We start from the raw sequence: 16361 nt of genomic DNA, 5'->3' as shown, positions 1-16361 counted from the left end.
CATAAGTATAATGAAAAACATTATTTGCCACAGCTGTTTGACAAGATTCACCCCATCCATTGTGTGTCTTTTGCCCCGAAATATTGCCCCGGGGTCATTGCACCTCTAGTATACCTGGAACATCATAATCCCTCCTGATCTCCACCAGAGAGCAGATCCCACATCAGTGCTTCCAGGCCCTCATTAATGCCACCTCACTTCTCCCAAATCCTACTGTGTAAAGTAAGGTAAACCCAGACCAAGATGAATGCGTGGAGTGTGGGGCAGTGTGTGTGTGTGTGTGTGTGTGTGTGTGTGTGTGTGTGTGTGTGTGTGTGTGTGTGTGTGTGTGTGTGTGTGGTGTGTGTGTGTGTGTGTGTGTGTGTGTGTGTGTGTGTGTGTGTGTGTGTATGCGCGCGCATGTGTGTCACCTCACCACCATGCATGCCAGGGAAGAATAATGAGAGAACAGTGTGGAGGGATCTGTCACTGCTCTGTCGCTTAATATTTTCTCCTCACTTTCTTCTCGTTATTTCTTCCTCTCTTTTCTCGTACTCTCTCTCTCTCTCTCTCTCTCTCTCTCGTTCATTTTCCACTCTATGTCACCGCCTTTCAGACGCCTTCTCTCTGATATGGCGGCGGGAATTTTTAGCACCCGTTTTCAAGCCCTTTCATCCTGGCGTTCCTATTTTGGGCATGTCACTTTAGGCAAAAATGTTTAAACATAGTTTGAAACAGTTTCAGTTTCTCTCCGAAAAGAGCCGATCTACAAGCTCACAATATGTGTCACCGCGGCGCACCGTGAGCTTATAGATCGGCTATTTTCGCCACGCTACACCGTTGTACGGCAAACACACTTTTACCTCCTGATCGGTCTCGACTGTCCAGCTTCGTCAGAGTAGATTGCAGTGGCTGTGTCTGCTTCCTCTCCTCTCAATTTGCTGCTGGTTGAAGGCTGCAGATGCAGAGAGATAGGGAAAGGAAGGGGGGGGGGAGAGGGGGGGTGGCTAAGACGGTGAGGGAGGAAGTGTAGGAGGAGGAGGAAGAGGAGGAGGAGATAGTACACTAGTTAGATAAGCAGCTGGACTGGAACTCTGTCTTGTCACCGCGGCGCCGGTGTAAATTGAAAAACTAGTGAGATTGCAATCATCGCCGGGGCCTCTTACGACAGCCGATGCAGATTTCACCCGTGATTGTGTGTGTGTGTGTGTGTGTGTGTGTGTGTGAGGGGGTGCACACACACACACACACACACACACACGTGCGTATACACACATGTCACACACTGTTTTTATATCAGTCTTGTCTCACACATATCCATTCTATCTTCACACTCTGTTTAAAAATGCATGTCTGTGGGTTCCACATAAAGCGGTGTGTCACCGATGCACCATGGGAATGGAGAAGAAGGGAGCACCTTCCTCCCGTTGCAGACATCTCCACCGATTCTGCAGTGCTGGGACTTTTCAGTGTTACAGCGTTCCACTGTTACTAACGTCTGCAGGGCAGAGGAAGGCCTCCTTCCCTGCAAATTACTCCACAAGGTTTAACTTAGTCTGTATGCCCTAAGTCAGTGGTTCTCAAACTTTTTCATGTCAAGGACCCCCAAATTGACACTTATTAGCCCGCGGACCCCCATTTGAAAAGATATGCCAGGGACCCCCATAAGAGAAGATTATACGGCTTTCTAGCAGTGATTCTCAACCATTTTAATTTCAAGGACCCCCCCAGTTTGACATGCATTAGGCCACGGGCCCCCATTTAATGGCATTTATATCTCTGGGACCCCAATTTATATTGTAAAATCAATGTCTCTCAGAGTTACAGACCCATAAGGGTCCATTTGGTGCCTAATCTATCATTTAGCTGGGGACCCCCTGGAACCGCCTCAAGTACCCCTGGGGGTCCCCGGACCCCACTTTGAGAACCAATGCCTTAAGTGATTTGATTTCACACATAAACGCGTGCATGTTCCCTCCATCAAGGTGTATTTTTAGTCCTCCACCTTTGATGAGCAACTCAATTATTTCAATTAAACGGTCACCTGTCAGTCAAACAGCTCCAGGTGATGTTTCAACAACGAAGTCGAACCAAAAAATCCAACTACCAGTGGAATTCACCGCAATCAACCTCTTAACGTGAGAGTGGTTCTTCTATGGAGAGACGTGGGAGCCTCAATCCCCCAGCTTCCCCCTTGGTGCACCGATAGACGCCACCTCCTGTATCTGGCTGTCTCTGCTCTCATTCCCTACCCGCTCCCTCCCTTCCACACTCGCCTCCCCTCCCACTTTAATTAGCTGTGGATTAAATTAAAAGCTATATGTTGGCGTTAATTGATTTATCTTGAGAGAGGGTCTATAATTACAGGTTCTCAATGGAGAGATCTTTGCCGTGTCGCTGGGAGCTTCGCCATGGCTTTGTGTGTAAGCGTGTGTGTGTGTGTGTGTGTGCGTGTATGCGTGTGTGTGTGTGTGTGTGCGTGCATGTGTGTGTGTTAGCGTGATCACCGGTGTAGGCATAATAAGCATTGTTTGAGCCACTTTGAGGTTAGCGGGCAGGCGCCACTCGATGAGCGCCGGAATAAAAGACGATGCAAATAGATGTCGCCTCGCCATAATGAAACACAATTACAGCTTTATTAGAAGATGTAATTGCTTTGTTAAAGTGGCTCAATTTGTCCTTGTGCATCGTTTACGCTAGGCATTATACAATGCACAATGCTCATCCACTCTTGACCTACTATGTAATATTTGACACCTCCTCCTTCAGTTATTATTGTGTGTAAGCAGAGAGACACATCTTCATTGTGTGTGTATGGCGGGTCATGTGAGACCTGCTGTGAAATACTGTTGAGAGAACTTAACGGTATTGTATGTGTGCATCCTCCTAGTGCACACAATACTAATGCACAGCCAATCATGCACGCACGCACGCACGATGCCCACGTTGGGAATGCATGCCCCTCCGCTTATGCAATATCCATTGTACCTGTCTGTGTCCCTTTTATGCCCATATATGGAGATCGATGTATCTGTCTGACTGTGGTTCTTTCATGCCTATATATGGAGATTCATATATGGAGATACAACCATACAGTATTTGAAGGTGATTTGTGGATTTTTACATTTGTGGGAGAACCGCCAATCCGACTTACTTCACACTAGGCACCACACTCCAGCGTGTCCTTGGCGATACACACGTCAAGTTTGAAGTCGATCGGTTGGATGGTTCTCTTGTCATGAAGGACAGATGCACACGTACTGTACGCACGCTCACACACACACACGCACGCACGCACGCACGCACGCACGCACGCACGCACGCACGCACGCACGCACGCACGCACGCATGCGCGCACGCACACACAGATTTGGTGCATTTGCAGATGCAAACACACACACACACACACACACACACACACACACACACACACACAGCACCCTAATTTCTGCAATCATTCCCACTCATATAGAAGTACAGTAATGCAGTCCATAAACCTCTCCTTCCTTCCTCCCTTCCTTCCTCCCTTCCTCCCTCCCTCCCTCCCTCCCTCCCTCCCCTCTGGTCCAGTGTGTGTGTTCTAATGAGGGCCAGTGGACTGCTGAAAGCTGTCTGTCTGTGAGCTGTAATATTGCAGGCTGGCTGGCTGGCATCAGGCCTGGAGTACAATGAGTCCACTGGGGGTTATTGTCTGGCTGGGGCACTGGTCAATCAGCCCAGAACACACACACACACACACACACACACACACACACACACACACACACACACACACACACACAGACACACAGACACACAGACACACAGAGAGACACACAGAGAGACACACAGAGACACAGACACAGACACACAGAGAGAGAGAGAGAGAGAGAGAGAGAGAGAGAGAGAGAGAGAGAGAGAGAGAGAGAGAGAGAGAGAGAGAGAGAGAGAGAGAGAGAGAGAGAGAGAGAGAGAGAGAGAGAGAGAGAGAGAGAGAGAGAGAGAGAGGGTGATGCCCTGAAAGGGATGGAAAGAAGAAATAGAAAGGATCATATACTTACGCCATGATAGGAGGGAGAATGAGGGAATGGTAAGGGTGTGTGTGAAGGGGGGGGGGGGGTAGAGAGAGAGAGAGAGGGTGAGACTCAGTCTGTGAGGATGAGGGAGAGGAAGAGGAGGAAGAGGTGAATGGAGAGAATGAGAGATGGAGAGACACGGCTCATCTGCTTCTGGTTTCTGGCCGCTGAGAGATTTCAGGATTTCCTGGATCAGCCAACTGTGGAAGTGAATTTTTCCCTAGCTTGTCTTCCCTCACTACCCCTCTTCTTTTTCCTCTCTCTCTCTCTCTCTCTCTCTCTCTCTCTCTCTCTCTCTCCACATCACTCCTGCTGTCTCCTACCTGTCAGTGAACAATGGATTACATTCCCATTTCTTTCTCCATGCTTGTGTGATATCAAATTATTCTTCCTTATCCTCCATCCATGGTACCTGTCTGTCTCTTTGTATCTGCGTGTGCCTCCATTGTCGCCCAATTCCTCTTACTTCCATACATGGGCTTAATGCTTTGTTCGGTGATGAGCACCCCCCGCCCCCCCCCCCCCCAAAAAAAAAAGGTCCTGCCATCCTATAAAGGCACAGACACAGATAAGACATAGCTCGGTGGTGCCTCACTGAATCAAACAAGGTCATGGTGGTTCAGGTGTATTGTCCATGTGTCCAGCGTGTCAGTTTACTAGCTTTAGCTTTTATGAGAACATTTTGTTCATGTTTTTGACTTGAAGTCCAAGTGTATGAAAATGTTTTAAATTGAGAAATGCAAACCATGTCCCCTTAGTTGTCTGGTATCATATATATATATAATATATAATGTCTGGCATTATATATGATATATAATGCCAGACAACTAAGGGGACATGGTTTGCATTTATATTGCATTTATACTAGAGCTTTGCGGCCCTCACATCTAGAGTTTGGGCCACTGCATGGCCCTGGAGTATCTGTCAGTCCTTGTCTCTTTTATGCCCATATATGGAGATCCCTGACGTCATCAGTATATGCCCATATATGGGCATGCCCCCTTTTGTGCCCATGTATGGAGCTGACTGATTTGTTTGCGCCCGATGCCATGACGACACGTTGAGGTTAACTCAACGTTTCGTATGGTTATGGCAGAGTCATGGTGACATGTGCGTGACGTCAGAGGTTCGCCCGTGACATGAGCGTGAGAGGTCCGTGCGCCCGTCCGCCGGCCCGCTCCCTTAAGCCAATTTGAATATACAATTTATGTATAGTATATATATACATATATATATATATATATATATATATATATATATATATATATATATATTCCATCATACTCCATCCATCTTACCGTCGACGGATGGACAGCAGATCTCTCGGCATGCTGCTCTATCTCCCATCCTGCGCTAAGTGACCTATGATTAATTGCACATTATTAAGTTAACCGGGATTGTTCTCCAGATACGTAGGCGTCGATAATGTCTGACTCCTCTCTTAATAGGCCACTTCTGGCGGAACTCATAATGTGCCATTTGCCCCAATCCCTCCCTAATGTATTCCCCCGCTTTGTGAAAATTCCACTAATTTGGGTGAGAATAGGCCGCGGAGCTGGCGGGTCATGTGCCGCATGACTCTCCTATTGGTTAGTTAACCCATAGACACGCGCCGGAGCCTTTTGGGAGGCACGGGCAGACGCTGAGCTCAAAGTTTGGTCATGTGTGAAATCCTTGTTCTGCGATGCTCTTCAAGGAAGTGATATGGAAAGTTCAGGTTCAGTTGGTAGTAGTCTATACAGGTTCAAAGGAATGTGTTTAATTATTTCTTCGGTAGCATAGCTCCTGGACTGGAGGAATCATACCCACAGGGCATTGTGCAAACGGCCAGAGGTGAACGGAGCCGCAGGTACAGCATAATAATGTTAAAACGGTTGTGTTTTGGCATTACATTAAAGATGGTTACTTTACTTTAGGTATGAGGTTAACACTTTTCTGGTTTGGTATTACAGAGTATCAGAGATTGTTAACTTTTGGCTCAATATTTATAAAACCCACAGACACTCTCAACCACTTTCACTTTTACTGTAAACATTTTCAAAATGAGCTTGTGAACAAAAACATAGAAAGTTGAAATATGGAGATGTGACATTTCTGCACCTGTGTCCCTTTTATGCCCATATATGGAGCTCCATGATGTCATCAGTATATGCCCATATCTTGGCATGCCCATATATGGACATATCAGTCGGATCGGCGCTGTATGGCCATAACGGTCGGATCTGTGGCTCTAGATCCAACCTAGACCATTGGTTCTCAAACCTTTTCATATCAAGGACCCCCAAAATGATATGTATCCAGCGAGGAAGAACAGACCCCCATCTCAAAATATTTAGTTCCAGGGACACCCCAGAAGAAGCAAAGATTTGAGTGACAAATGTTCGCTTTAAAAATATATATATTCAAAGATTTGCACAAATTTTCAAGATTTTTCAAACAAACAATCGGATCTCCATATTATGCCTATATATCCGGTGGTCCGCTTGTGCCTGGCAGGCCCGCCGGCCCTCCCATTATATATTTATGTGTGTGTGTGTGTGTGTGTGTGTGTATATATATATATATATATATTCTGTCACCTTGCTTCTGTCACATGTCTGAACCTCAGCAGTGCAGTAGTGCAGCAATCAGGACAGGATGATGATGACGGTGTTCAGCCATTTGTTATGATGGGGCAGCAGTGACTCAGTCTCCATTAGAGACACACTATAACAGAGAGGTAGAGAGGTAGCTCCCTCAGCAGTACACCACTTCACTGTAGTTAAGTATAGTCCACCTGCTTTCCCATCTTCCTCAGCAGCCCACTCTCTTCCCATTACACAATGCCTACTCTCTCTCTCTCTGTCTCTTTTTCTCTCTCTCTCTCTTTCTCTCTTCCTCTCTCTCATGTTTTGACGCAGCGGAACCCTTTTAGCGTTATTTTGCAACATGCAGGATAGACTGTGTCATCATTTGACTGACGAATGTGGAAGTTTGTCTCATGACTAGTGGTGTAAAGTAACTAAGTACATTTACTCAAGTACTGTACTTAAGTACAATTTTGAGGTATTTTTTACTTTACTGGAGTATTTCCAATTTTCAGTTATTTTTCTTCTACTCCACTACATCTCAGAGGCCAATAGGCCTACTATATGTTCACTCCACTTCAATCATTTGAATACTTTAGTTACTAGTTACTTTGTAGATTTTGATTATTATTACAAAACATACATTACCCACTTCAGCCCTGTATACATTTAGGCCATTTGAAAATAGCCGATCTACAAGCTCACAATGTGTTGAGCTTGTAGATCTGCTATTTTCAAAAGATTTGTTTAATGTACATTTTATACATTTGAAAACGTGTGAAATGGGACATTCTGCCTAATGAGTACTTTCTACTTTTGGTACTTCCAAGTACATGTTGATATCAATACTTTTGTACTTTTACTTTTCTACATTGCAGTCTGATACTTTTACTTACACTAAGTAAAAAATGTCTGGACGGAATGTTGAAGTGATCAGTGCGGAGACCACTGCTGCTAACTCAACGGCGTCTGATTTGCATGTCGATAGGGTGGGAATCGGTTATGATCCGTTGTTGTCAACATGCCTCGCCAAAGGGCATCTTCGGTGTCAGCATCGGATCGCAAAAGCTACCTGATCAACCTTCGAAATATGACGAGTTGGGAGTTGGAATGCATTGATGCACGGTTCACAACAACACTTCAGCTGACCACCTTCTTGTCTGACCATGGTTGCTCCTTACAGATACATTTTCACCAAATGAGGTACAGTTTGTACACAAGACTGAGTTCATCTCATGTCTGGCTGAACAACATCCTCCATAGTACAGCCACCCCTCCACCCATCACACAGGCACATACACAGATAGAAGCCACTGTGTGTGTGTGTGTGTGTGTGTGTGTGTGTGTGTGTGTGTGTGTGTGTGTGTGTGTGTGTGTGTGTGTGTGTGTGTGTGTGTGTGTGTGTGTGTGTGTGTGTGTGTGTGTGTGTGTGTGTGTGTGTGTGTGTGTGTGTGGTGGTATTGGTACGTGTTGTGTGAGGATGGGGGGCACAGACACAAACAAACACACCTGCCCCACCTCCGTATATTTACATGTACGTGCACGCACACGTGTGTGTGTGTGTGTGTGTGTGTGTGTGTGTGTGTGTGTGTGTGTGTGTGTGTGTGTGTGTGTGTGTGTGTGTGTGTAACTGTGTGTAGCAGAGTCTATCTCCTGTCTCTGTGTGGTGCAGTATGAACAAAAGCAGCACCCATGTAGCCCCAGCCCGCGTAGCAGCAGGGCTGTAAACACCATGCCATTACAAAGGCAGTAGCCCCCCCTACCCCCCACACCCCCCCACACACCCCTTTGAAAATACCACCGGCACCACCAATTAATGCCTGGGAACAACCCGTGTGCCATATGCTGGTCTTCACCAGCAAAAAAGACAGAGAGAGAGCGAGAGAGACAGAGTGAGAGAGAGAGAGAGACAACATATTGTAGGGCGTTAAAGACATAGTGGTACAATATGTCCATGCTCATGTTTATGACTGTTTAGATAGCCATAACCACAGCAGGCGGTGATGGTAATAATGCCGTGTTGACATTAGCCCAGGTGGGAATATGTCAGCCATGCGTCTTCGCCCGCCTAATTGCCGCGCCTATTGTTGTGTAATTAATGCTTAATTAGGAGAAAGCCTGCTTCAATCAGCGCGCGGGGTCGTTAAAGAGAGGTTGTCCCGCGCGCGACAAACAAATGTTACCTTTACAAATGCAAATCGAGACAGAGTATTTTTTTATTTCTTTTATTTTTTTTCACCCCTCTCTCTCTCTCTCTCTCTCTCTCTCTTTCTCGTGCCCTCTTTTTGTCCTTGTAGTGCGTGTGTAGCGAGCGAGCGAGTGTGCTGAGGCATCCATCTTGGAGGCGGCTGCGGGAAGAGGAAGGAAATAAAGGAAAGGAACGAAACGGAAAGGAAAGGAAGGGGGGGCACAGTTTCTTCTCTCATGCTGCTGCTGCTGCTGCTGCTGCTGAGTCGTTGTTTTATTATTATTTATTATTATTTTTCATTTTTATTCTTTTCCGTGGCAGTTCCAGCATGGTTTATTATGCACTACGGGTTGTTATCTTGGAGATGGATACCATCCCCACCCCGCCCCCCCCACCCCCCCATGCCAACACACTGTCACACTCCCACCCGCTGCATGGGGGATGGGAGGGAGGGGAGGGGAGGGGGGGGGGGGCGGGCACAGAGATGGATGCAGGGAGGGCAAGAGGAAGGGATGGAGGGTGTAGTCAGTGGAGGTGGGGTGATGGGACTCGGGTGGGGAGAGGAGGAGGAGGAGGAGACAGGGCAGTGTGCAGCTGGATGAGGCAGGGAGCAGTGGAGGCGTGAAATTGGCACTGCAACCATCCCCCCCGTTCCCTCCCCCACCCTCCCACCGAACCCACCCCCCCCTATAACCAACCTCCCGGATCGCCCCCTCCGTTTCACTCCAGCGAGGAAGAAGCCATATCTTGCACTGTCCGCGAGCAGAGGCGGCGCGTCTGTGTGTGTGTGTGTGTGTGTGTGTGTGTGTGTGTGTGTGTGTGTGGGTGTGGGTGTGTGTGTGTGTGTGTGGGGGTGTGTGCGCACACGTGTGTGCATTTGTAACGGCAGTCTGCCGTGTGTGACTCTCAGTGGTTATATTTGCCAAGGTGATGCATTTTCCTTCCCCCCCCCGCCCCAACACCACCCCCATATCTTCCACCCACCCTTATCTCTCTCCGACTAGACCCCGTCCCCCCCACCCTCTCCATCCTGCCTCCGCCTCTCTGTGGAGTGGCCATATCTCAACCTAATTGTGTTTGGTAGGTGGTGCTCAGAGGTGTAGCCGCTGATGAGACTGGGTGCTGCTGCTCATGGAGCAGACACACAGGGACTGAGGGTATAGAGGGGGGGTATTGGGGGCAGGGCGGTTCACTGACCTCCTGGCCCTCTAAGAACACACATCAGGCATTAGAGGTTGGACAGATATGCATGTGCACACACGCACACACACACACACACACACACACACACACACACACATAGGCACATGTGCATGTCTATGACTACACGTGCGTGCACAAACGCACAGGCACTCACTCAGTCGCATATTTGTTTACACACACATTACACAAACACTGAGATGTCTCAGCTTATTATATTATAGATCGTCTACTTATTATTCAACCTTTTCCGTGGCTGCTTTTGTTTTCTGAACTGAAAACTTTGAGGTGAAGACCTTCAAACATAGTGAACATAGTACACCGCAAGCTCACAACGCATCGCGATGCAAGGCATTGTGAGTTTGGAGATCGTGTGACACCATTACTGTATGTTTAAATAAATGCGTGAAATCTCTGTGCGTCTGTCTGTACACGTCTGTACGTCCGTCTGTGGTTCACGTATCTCGAGAACCATCTGTCTGTCCGACCGACCGACTTCAAACTCGGCGCGCACGTCGCCGACGACCCGAGGGAGTGCCGTGCCCAGCTTCAAATCGGTTGGATAGGCAGCTGTCCAGAACCACCGATCTGACCGATACGCCCATATGTAGGCATATGGATATCCGGTTGTCCATAATTGCAGATCCGACTTGCAGATATTCCCATACCTTTATATGGTCATGCGCATATGGGACCGACTGACTTTAAACTCGCCGCACACATTGGCAAGGACTCATGGGAGGTCAGTGCGCTGCGTCGAGTCTTTTGCATAGGCGGTTATTGCATAACCGAGTGGGGCTTGCATTCACAACTTGCATCGTTTCCGACTACTCTGTGGTCTAAGTATAAAATAGTGGTTACGTTTATATGGGAAAATGAGAGGTAAATCTCTAATTTGCCTGCCCACTGTTCATCGTGTTTGCTTTAAAAACAATGACCTACTGGTAGTATAGGTGCACATTAAAGGGACTACACCATGAAAGTCTGTATTCATAATCCGAAGAGAAAAGAATCTAGCATTTGTATTGACAATAGAAAAGCATCTAGCATTTGTATTGACAATAGAAAAGCATCTAGCATTTGTATTGACAATAGAAACAAAACAAGGGGAGAATCAGGTCATCAGTGAAATTCTATAAATTTAGGTTTAGAATGGATACATTTGGATATCTTTTGCTAAAATAATCAATACTTTATTTATATAAATATTTTTGTATAATAAGTTTATTACAATAGATATTGTAGGTTCCAAACGATACATTTTCCCTGTGAAGAGAAACGTTGTCAACACTATCGAATGTCTTTCCAAAAAGTAACCACCCTTTCTTCTTCTAAATTATGTTTTTGTTTGTTTGTTGCTATGACAGTACAATAATTTATTTTTTAAGTATTGGTTGGCTTAGAATTTGTATAATTGCCCACTACTACAAAATGAATTTAAAGATTTCACTTTGTTCCAGAATTGCTTATTAGTTTTTCAATATCTAATTTAACTATCTTGTGCTGTAACAGTGAACTATTAAGCTTCCAGTAAGCCCTCCTGCTTAGTATTGGCAGAGTGTAAAGGAATAGAAATGGAGCCTGTGCATTATGATCTTTCAACGGTGTTGTAATAAAATGTACTGATATCTTGTCAAAGTTCAATCCTGTTAATACTGTACTTGTTATACTCTGAATGCCTTATGTATATATTTGTCTGCTCTAAGCCTTTTGCTTAAGAATTGGAGAACGTTGTTGACGTCACTATTGCGTGTGTGCCATCTTATTAATTGTCGTTGGCCTTGCTGCTCACTTCCGTTTCCCTATTCGTGTTATGATTTTCTCAGGCTGAACAGCCAAACATAGAGCTAAATCCTTACTGACTCCCTCCGCCATGGGGAATGGTCACGCTAAGTCCAGTGAATGGCGACCGCCAATGGCAGACTAACTTACATGGCCGACTAACGACACAGGACACACTGCAAAAGCAACGGGATCGTCGGCCACAGATGCTCAAGGATGCTCAAGGCTTTTCGGCCAACGTTGGCTTGGTGTGGCAGGGCCTTTAAGATGACTCATATATTTAGTATATTCTTTACTCTCATGCCAACAATACATTTACCAATTTCCCCTGTGTATTGTAGTCCTTGTTGCTGCTAAAACTCCCACTGTTGGTCTAGGGCAAGGGTGGGCAACTTTGGTGGTGTAGAGGGCCACTATATTTCCACACTCACTCCAGAGGGCCACATTGCATATTACTGTCGGGCAGACACCTCTTATCTCTGTATTTTAACTTTTTTCGTAAATTAATGCCGTACTTCGCCATTCTATGTCACACAAAAGTAGCAAAAATAGCCGATCTACAAGCTCAAAACGTATCGGAGCGGACGCGTTTTGAACGTGTAGATCTGCAATTGTTTGCTATTTTTAGAATTGGAATCCTGATTTTTTTTTTGGCTTGAATTGGAATCCTGAAAAGTTACTTTTTTTTTATTTCAAATGCATTTAGTTATACTTATGTTAACTTTATGAACTTAAATACAAATACATTGGAAAATAAAAAAGACAATAGAATTTTTATACTAGTCATTAAGCTACATAATATACTGAAGTAATTGAAGCGGGTTATGTTTGCATGTTTGGAATTGTAACAGCTGAAATCAATAATATATCAGTATTCCGATATTAACCTGCGGGCCGCATTGAGTGAAGGTGGGGGCCGCATGTGGCCCCCGGGCCGCCAGTTGCCCATGTATGGTCTAGGGAGAGTGTAAACCAGTGGTTCCCAAACTGGTTTTGGGGGGTCCCCAAATTATTTTGGGGGGACCCCAGATGATTAGCTTAATGTGCAACATTGTTTTCTCACTCAACAGTAAAAAAAACAAAAACAACATACAGTAAAGTGTATACAGGGCATCTGCACATTTCTAAAGTTACAATGTAATGACATTTAATACCAAATTGTCCCAATTGTCAAATATTACGCAAGAAAGAGAGGCAAACATTGTGAAAATAGCCAATCTAGAAGCTCACAACGCCTAACGCTGATTATTTTGGGGGGTTGCGGCCTGAAAAGTTTGGGAACCATTGGTGTAAACAACCACATGCCTCCTCCGATAAATACATAGAGTCACCAGCCACTTCTTTTCACTTGACAGCGAGGAGTTTCACTGTGAGAGCATAACATACTTGGAGGTTCACCCTCAGATTCCCTCTCTGCTGAAGAGACACCCCGATTAACTAGTAGGAGTTGCCAGTGCATTGACAAGGCCACGGTCCCTCACCGGCTCCCCACCAACATGTTGCCAATATGTTCATTGGAGTGTCTGGCCAAACCGGAGGTACCGCTGCTGTTTATCAAGTCTGGGTCTCTGCGGTGGGGTCTTTTACTTCTATGCCAGCCAGACGCCCCCCCGTCAAAGTGTTCCTTTTCTTTTTTTCATCCAAAGGTGTATCTGTGTGTGTTTATGCATTGAGGGCAGTTGTTGGAGGCGGTTGATTCACCACATTCTCCCCCTGCATCAGTAATCATTGGGGATCGATATCTCAGCCAGTGGCTTCCTTCATAGCGCTCCCCCCCCCCCCCCCCCCCCCCCCCCCCCGGTAATGAGAAGCCAATTGACTTTCCATCACTGCCTTCAGTGGCCGAGAGGAAAGGGAGCAAAGCTCTCCTTTGTTATCTCCTCCTACGCCCCTTTCATCCATTGCTCTCGAGTCAAAGGACTGGAGGTAATTCCAAGTCAGTGAGGCCCGGTCCCCGCTTTACACCTTCAATTTGTCTTTTGCCGCCTGCCATCCTTTTCCTCCTCTGCTTTCTGCTCTCGGCTTCTCTCTCTCTCTCTCTCTCTCTCTCCCCTCTCTCGGCATATCACCTTCTCTTCATCTATCTTTCTGTCTCTCTCTGTCACTCGCCCTCTATGTCTCCCCATCTCTCTGCTTCTCTCTCTCTCTCTCTCCCCCCCCACTCCTAGTGTAAGGTGATGGAGGTGTGTGTGTGTGTGTGTGTGTGTGTGTGTGTGTGTGTGTGTGTGTGTGTGTGTGTGTGTGTGTGTGTGTGTGTGTGTGTGTGTGTGTGTGTGTGTGTGTCTCTCTCTCTCTCTCGGGGGAGCACGCCTCAGGGATTATACAGCACACCCGCATGAAAGATTCATGATGCTCAGGACTGTGTGTGTGTGTGTGTACGCAAATGTGTGTGTGACTGACTGTGTGTGTGTGTGCACACGCACATGTGTCTGTGCGTGTTCATGTGTGCCCCTTACTCTCAGGCGCTGACTGGAAAAAAGGAGCAGAGAGAGAGAGAGAGAGAATAAAGGGGGGGGTGCAGAGTGTGAGACAAATTGATGGTGCACAGCAGCGCACACTCTCCCTGCTGCCATTATACTGCTTGCTTCTTTCTGCCTGCAGTAGCCAATGCACCCAGTGTCAGACACCATCTTGGCTGGGCCTGCTGGCTGAAATATGGCAGGTGTCTGTCCATAATATAGATATATATATTGTTTGCAAACCGTTAGCCAGAGAGCCATACTGTGGTGTACATACAGTACTTGAAAGCTTGTGTAACAAGTAAAGATATCTTACTTGAAAGTCACTCCAGTGAAAGTTAAAGTCACCCATAAGAAAATAAAGCACATTAAACGTACTTAAAGGACGACTTCAGCCGTTTTCAACCTATCTTCATATAATTGGTTTTCGGTTCATTAATGTTGTTTTCTACTACGTCTCATAGGAGGGATGTGGACGTGTCAGAAACCCGCCTACCAGTGACGTCATCGTTAGGCAGATTAACGAGATTTAAAATGTTGTACTGAGATTGTTATTAACGCGAGAACAATGGCTTCCATTGAGATTGTAGATCTGCTACTTTCATAAAATGTGTAATATTTGGAATATTTTTTGAAACATGCTAACAATTCATGGAAATATTTGAGAACACTGGTTTGAATAATAATTCAAAAATGTGGAAACAAGCCTAAATAAGCAAGCCCAAAAAAACGCAACCCGCAACTACAGAAAAACAAGCCCAAAGTTGCTTATAATAAGCGAACATGGCAACCCTGATAGAAACAAGCGTCGGGGAACTATTGCAGCAGTAGATACAGTCTACAGTAGGCTACTCAGAGTGAATAATATCTAGACTATAGTTTGCTGAGTCTGTTTGAATGTCTGACGTTTTCAGTTTGTATTTGAAGGGAACAACAGAACAACCAAAGTATCTGATCATTGTTGCCAGGTTTAGCGAGAGAAACAAGCAACCAGGCCTATGAAAACAAGCCCAAAAGAAGCTACTAGGCCGCGTTTTAAACCTACATGCATTGGCCATTTGAAAATAGCAGATCTACTCTACAAGCTCACAATGCGTCTTATATATATGTATATATATATATATGGTCTAGAGCGGACATGGAAACAGCTGTTTGTGTTCATGTATGTGTGAGTGGAAATGATCGGATACAGTAGGCAGGATCTAAACCCGGACTAAACGGTTATTATATTATATATATTACATAAACATTAATAGCTTAAAAAGGATGACATTTGCTATGTCTCTGAAACAGTGTGGTTGACAGTACACTTTTCAAGGGGTTTAGCTCACTGCGAGATGATAGGCCTATATATGACTGTGTCATTTCTTGTGTTCTCATGTTTTACTATTCATTCTGTCTTTTCTTTTTATGGCCTGCCTGCTTTGGTCCAGAGTCAGACTACAGCTAAAGAGCTGACACACACACACACACACACACACACACACACACACACACACACACACACACACACACACACACACACACACAGGACCATGTCTGGGAACATACAGTACGCTGGCTATGTTCCAGCTCCCAGGAAGAACAGGGGGTAATATACCAGCATGTGGCATCAGGTTGGCACATGCTACCCTACCCTCTCTCTCTCTCTCTCTCTCTCTCTCTCTCTCTCTCTCTCTCTCTCTCTCTCTCTCTCTCTCTCTCTCTCTCTCTCATATCTCTCTCTCTCTCATATGCACACACGCCCTCCCCAACCCCACAGTCTATGTTCCATGCCAGACCCATGCCAGGCAGGAGCAGACAAGCACATTAAGAGGGGCAGCAGTTGCTAAGAGCCTCTGTGGTGAGAGGAAGTGAGCGGGTGCCAAGCGTCTATCCTGCAGGATGACTCTATTCATGAGCCTTCACCTTGGCAGTGTGTCCTTTGAGTGACTCACTTACATAGAGGGGAGGGTGTGGGTGTGTTTGTACACAGAAACATTTCCAACATCATTATGGGCGAAGAAAGCAGATATATAAATCTCACGACACATCACAGCGTGATACGGGACACGTTTAAATGTTTACAGGTCCATTTGGTTACATTTGCACACACTAAGGGTCGTTACACACCGGCGATTATGCGAATATT

This window comes from Gymnoscopelus microlampas, assembly GCF_963454915.1.
Source record: "Gymnoscopelus microlampas genome assembly, chromosome: 2".
Taxonomy (NCBI): Eukaryota; Metazoa; Chordata; class Actinopteri; order Myctophiformes; family Myctophidae; genus Gymnoscopelus; species Gymnoscopelus microlampas.
The sequence above is the reverse complement of the archived record's forward strand: the minus strand, read 5'-3'. Positions refer to the sequence as shown.